Source organism: Emys orbicularis, chromosome 7 (assembly GCF_028017835.1).
Source record: "Emys orbicularis isolate rEmyOrb1 chromosome 7, rEmyOrb1.hap1, whole genome shotgun sequence".
Lineage (NCBI taxonomy): Eukaryota > Metazoa > Chordata > Testudines > Emydidae > Emys > Emys orbicularis.
The window spans coordinates 89,575,623-89,581,360 of record NC_088689.1 but is presented as its reverse complement, the minus strand read 5'-3'; the positions used below and the strand labels follow the sequence as shown (position 1 = coordinate 89,581,360).

The window sequence follows — 5,738 nt, the reverse complement described above, 5'->3', positions numbered from 1 at the left end:
CTATTCGGCTCCCCTCCCCCCCGCTTCCGGGACACACTGGAAAACAAGGTTCCTAGAGCCTATAGCCCCCACTACTTCCGTCAAAGCTCCATTCGCATACGGCAGCCGCCAGGGGCTCACTGTTTCTGGCCGACCGGGTATAGTTGGCACACAGCTCTGGCTTGCGCAGACTGTGCTCGGGCTCACCCACAGGGACCAGAACGCGGGGGTATCACTCAGGGCAGCGCCCGGAAAACAAACAAACAAACAAACAAAGGCCGGGTCTCGTTGCCCGGAGGCTCGGAGTTAGAGACGAGTCGGGCGTGTGACTGGCGCCCTGACCGGCTGTGTGCGTGTGGCCTGGGAAAGGTGCCGTGCGCTGCTCCGGCGGCCCGGTGGTATCGCCCGCAGCGCAGCGGACGTTCGTTTGGGCGGGCGGTTCGAAGCGCCGGCTCCAGAGCGGAGGCCGCGCGGGTTCCGAGCTTACCGCGGCCTCAGGGGACGGGGTAGCAGGTGAGGCTGGGCTCGGCCCCCTGTGGTATTGTTATCACGCTCCTTGCCGGTAGGAGTCGCGTCGTCCCCTCTGTCCTCCCGCGGAGGCTGGCATGGGGGGAAGGTTTGTTGAACTGGGGCTGCGGGGGCGCATTTGTAGCGAAAGAGGCGCTGGGGCTGCAGCAATTAGGTGTCTGGAGCTCAAGCAATTTTTTTATATGCAGCAAGCCCTGAGGTGCTGGGGCTATGAACGGCCAAGCCCAGAGGTGCTGGGGGCTCTGCCCAGGCCAGTCCTGACACAAATTAACCACTGGATCACAGGGTATTTAATAGTCGGTTCCTCCCTCACACAATGAGGAATCTTACAGTTGGGGAGGGCGTGCCTCCTCCCTCCTGGTCACATAGGGTGCCTGGTGCCTGAGGGGGAAGCAGAGTCTGATCAGCAGGGGACAGACCTGAACCCTTCTCTGTCCCACTATCAGGAGCCAAGCGCAGTGTTCGGAGAAGAGTCTGTTGCTGGAGGGAGCTGGCTCTGTTTCTTCCCTTTGGACATCGGTCTGTCCCCCTGAAAACAAGCAACCCACGCAAAATGTCTGTGGGATTTCCCTGAGACACTGGGGCCTGTAGCCTCCCCACCCCCAGCCATTTGTGGTTTTGGCTCCCAAGGCTGGGAGCTAGGCACTTATATATTTTCTTTTGGGTTTATAAGATAAGAGATTCCTACCTTTGATGATCTGTGCATATCTGATAGTTATCTGAATATATAATAGATTAACATCAAAAAGGAAAATGACCAGCCCTGGCCTGTCTGGGTGCTGTGTATTCTAGGAGCAGTGTTTTTAGACTTAAACATTACAAATCGTTTAGAGTAAAACACTTGAAAATCAGTTATCCTATTTCCTGCAAAATTTTGAGTGGTAGGTCATTCTGTGATCACACCCCTTGAAATCGTGCAGGGAGGACAGTGTAGGTGTTGGAGAGCAAACCCTCAACTTCAGGAATTTGTATCAGATGGTACATGAAAGACAAATATTTAGACTTAATAAACATACATGCTGATAATGATTTGGAAACTTGGGCATTTAAAAACTAATTGTGGTTACTTTTCTTAGAATAAACATGTACATTGTGTTTTATTCTCATTTTGAGTCTTTTGTTTTAAAGAGACGTGATCGCATAGTCTCAAAAGTGCATACTTATATCTGAAATACATTGTGTGCTGTACACTGATAAAGAAAATCTTTGTCATTTAAACATAAGCAGAGAACATACACATCTGTTTCTGGAAAATGTAAACATTAAACTGTTTTGTTGTATTTTCAAGCATGATGTGCCCAGTTTATTTCTGGTGTGTAACTACATTAACATCAGAATTAATTCACCTACTGTGTGTGTTACTTCTGGTGACCTTGCAGCCCATATGAGAAGCAAACACAGGTTGGCAGGCAACACAAATGTTTTGGTTTAGAGAGTGTTGTGCTGTGTATAGGAAACAAACTGTTGGTAAACAGCGCTATTAATATGGATTCAGTACAAACAGGAACATATGTAAACAACAAAGGACTAGGTTTGAAAGAACACAATTGAGATAAAACAATTAAAAATTCCAATAAGAATAAAATTCACAATTTTTATCCATATTGAGTTTTGTAATCTCTACAACCATCTTTCAAATTTATAAATCCTGAATTTGGTGTGTAAGAAGCTGACAAAATCTTTAGTTTTCCAGAAACTGAAATTGCTTTTGTATATGGACACTTCCATTGTATCTTTGTTGCCAACTGCTGATTTGATGGACAATTTATCATAAGAGTCCAATACTGAAGTAGTTTCTTCAGTTCAGAGACTACTTAGAGCTGTGAACTGTTGAAATCTCAACATTGTTGCCATATTTGATTTAGGTCTCCTATCAGGTCCTACTGCTGATTGAAATATTTTGCCACAGTATAGCAGCTTACTGTGCTTAACCCCCACTCCCTTCCCCTCCTTCTGGGTGAAATCTTGGATCTGTTGAAGTCAATCACAAAACTTCAGTTGACTTCAGTAGACCCAGGATTACACCCCTGGACTTGGAAACTACCATGAAATCTGTGTATTTAAATGAGACCAGTATTAAATTCAGTGGAAATTAAAAGGGTCATAGGGAATTACCAATTATTTCCTACAGGGTTGTGTATTTGTTGCATTAGGTTTTATTATCCCCTTTCACGAAAAATTCTGTATGGGGAAAGAACACACAAAGTTAGAACCCTCATCAGGTTGTCATCTCCTCCACTCCCTTGTTACTCTGTGTTAGCCCAACTCATAAGGTGGCATAGGAGTTGGAAGCTGTTGTATGTGAATTTATTATGCTTTCAGCAGGATTAACTACCATCTGTTGTTGTTTTTTTTTTGCTTATAAAACAAACACCTAATGACAGCATGCAGCCTAGAAGGAGCAGACATTATGCTTTGATGTGTCCCTAATCGCAGAATGTTCCAATCCCCAATCTTAGAGTGATTCTAAGGGTATGTCTACACTACGAGAGTACTTCGATTTTAGTTAATTCGACTATGTGGAATCGATATTACTAAGTCGAACGTGTGTGTCCACACTAAGGACAGTAATTCGACTTTGTGAGACTTTGTGAGTCCACACTAACGGGGCAAGCGTCGACATTGGAAGCGGTGCACTGTGGGCAGCTATCCCACAGTTCCCGCAGTCCCCGCTGCCCATTGGAATTCTGGGTCGAGCCCCAAATGCCTTCTGGGTAAAAAAGTGTCGAGGGTGCTTTTGGGCGCCTGTCGTCACCCGTCCGTCACTCACAACCTCCCTCCCTCCCTCCCTGAAAGCGCCGGCGGGAAATCAGTTCGCGCGCTTTTCTGATTACTGACAGCGCGGACGCCACAGCAGTGCGAGCATGGATCCCGCTGCGACCATCGCTGCAGTTGTGGCAGTTCTCAACGCTTCGCAGCTTCTCCTCCACCTGTACCAGAGGCAGCTGCAGATCAATCATGAGAGGAGGCTACGGCACCACCGTGACGGCATGAAGTTGGACACTAGCTCCGACCTCTCTGAGAACATGAGACCCAGCGCCCAGGACATCTCGCTGTCACTGGGTCTTGTTGATACTGTTGAACGGCGATTCTGGGCCCGTGAAACAAGCACGGACTGGTGGGACCGCATAGTGCTGCAGGTCTGGGATGAATCCCAGTGGCTGCGCAACTTTCGCATGCGGAAGGGGACTTTCCTCGAACTGTGTGAGTTGCTGTCCCCTGCCCTGAAGCGAAAGGACACCCGGATGCGGGCAGCCCTGACTGTCCAGAAGCGAGTGGCCATAGCCCTCTGGAAGCTCGCAACGCCAGACAGCTACCGGTCCGTCGCTAACCACTTTGGTGTGGGCAAGTCTACCGTGGGGGTTGCTGTTATGCAAGTAGCCAGGGCAATCGTCAAGCTACTGCTATCTAAGGTAGTGACCCTGGGAAACGTGGAGCTCATCAGAGATGGCTTTGCCGAGATGGGATTCCCAAGCTGCGGTGGGGCTATAGATGGGACTCACATCCCTATCCTGGCACCGGACCACCAGGCCAGCCAGTACATCAACCGAAAGGGCTACTTTTCCATGGTGCTGCAAGCACTGGTGGACCATCGGGGACGTTTTACCAATATCTATGTTGGATGGCCTGGCAAGGTTCATGACGCTAGGGTGTTCAGGAACTCTGGTCTGTTTAGACGGCTGCAGGAAGGTCTTTACTTCCCGGACCACAAAGTAACTGTTGGGGATGTGGAGATGCCTACAGTCATCCTCGGGGACCCTGCATACCCGCTAATGCCCTGGCTCATGAAGCCCTACACTGGCGCACTGGACTCAGGGAAAGAACTATTCAACTACCGGCTGAGCAAGTGCAGAATGGTGGTGGAGTGTGCTTTTGGCCGTCTCAAGGGGAGATGGAGAAGCCTACTCACTCGCTGTGATCTCAGCGAGACCAATATCCCCATTGTGATAGCTGCTTGCTGTGTGCTCCACAATTTGTGTGAGAGCAAGGGGGAGACCTTTATGGCGGGGTGGGAGCTTGAGGCAAATAGCCTGGCTTCTGATTACGTCCAGCCAGACAGCCGGGCGATTAGAAGATCCCAGCGGGACGCGCTGTGCATCAGGGAGGCTTTGAAAGCCAGGTTCCTGACTGAGCAGGGTCTCCAGTGACTGTTTACTTTGTGGACACAGATGCTGAACCTGCCCCCGTTTCTTTACCCAGTTACTGTTGACTATCCTTCCAAGTTACATACCCCCTTCCCCACCTTCCCAACAAATAAAATCTGTTCCGTTTTGTTAATGAACAAGGTTCTCTTTCTTACTGTTTTCGCGGGAATGTTTTAAACCGGGGACGCAGACTGTGGCGGGGGACGTGTTTAGTGTTTTGATGCAAATGATGCTTCTAAACTCCGGGAATGACAGGCTCCGCAGTGCTGGATTGGTTGTTTCAACGCAGCCTGCCAGCAGTCCTGGGCGGGACTGCATGTATGTGTCAGCCAAGTGACTTTCTGGCAGGGGGCGGAGGGTAACAGATCCCCTGCTGCGTGGCTCTGTGATCCAGGATAAGGATCGCGGCATAAGATCTCTAACTGCCCTCCCCCGCCACAAAGTCACAGATCAACCCCCTCGCACCCCAGAACATGAAAACCGCCTCCCAGACTGACCAGGGTAACTGGTGACTGTACTGTGTATGTGTCCTGATGCTGGACCTGCCCCCGCCTCTGTAGCCTGCTACAGGTGACTGTCCTGTCCAAGTAACAAACCCCTTCCCCCCCCTTCAGACAGAATCCCCTCTAAAAGACACTCTCGGAAACAGTACTTAACAGAAACATGTTTTATTAGGAACCGCACATGAAAAGGGGGGGGAGGAAACTTGGACGTGGGCTATTGTGAGATGGGTAGGAAAGGACTTTTCAAACTTTGGAACGAGAGCCTTCCATTGCTGCAGCAGTGTGCAGTGGCCGACTGAAAGTTTTAACGGCCCTTGCCGCCCCTCCTTCTTTGGACTTTTGGTGAGGGGGGTGTGGGACTTGGTGGCGGGGGAGGGCGGTTAGAGATAGACAGCAGCAGGGCTCTGTCCTCCTGCCTCCGGTCTTGCAGAACATCCACTAGGCGCCGGAGCGTCTCCGTTTGCTCCCTCATTAGTCCAAGCAGGGTTTGAGTAGCCTGCTGGTCCTCCTGGCGCCACCTCTCCTCCCGTTCCATGACTGCTCTGTGCATTTGTGACAAGTTCTCCCTCCACTGTGTCGTCTG

General features: G+C 50.1%; 1 protein-coding gene across 3 annotated transcripts in view; it reads left to right on the top strand.

Moving 5' to 3' along the window:
• The first annotated feature begins 414 nt into the window (after positions 1–414).
• CENPP (centromere protein P) overlaps positions 415–5,738 on the top strand; it is a 362,315-nt gene continuing 356,991 nt past the window's right edge. For 2 of the 3 annotated variants that reach the window (XM_065408730.1, XM_065408728.1), the window contains exon 1: positions 415–492. The gene's annotated coding sequence lies outside the window, so the exon portion shown is untranslated. Of the gene's footprint in view, positions 542–5,738 lie in introns of all 3 variants that reach the window. The other variant, XM_065408729.1, reaches the window with a different exon arrangement.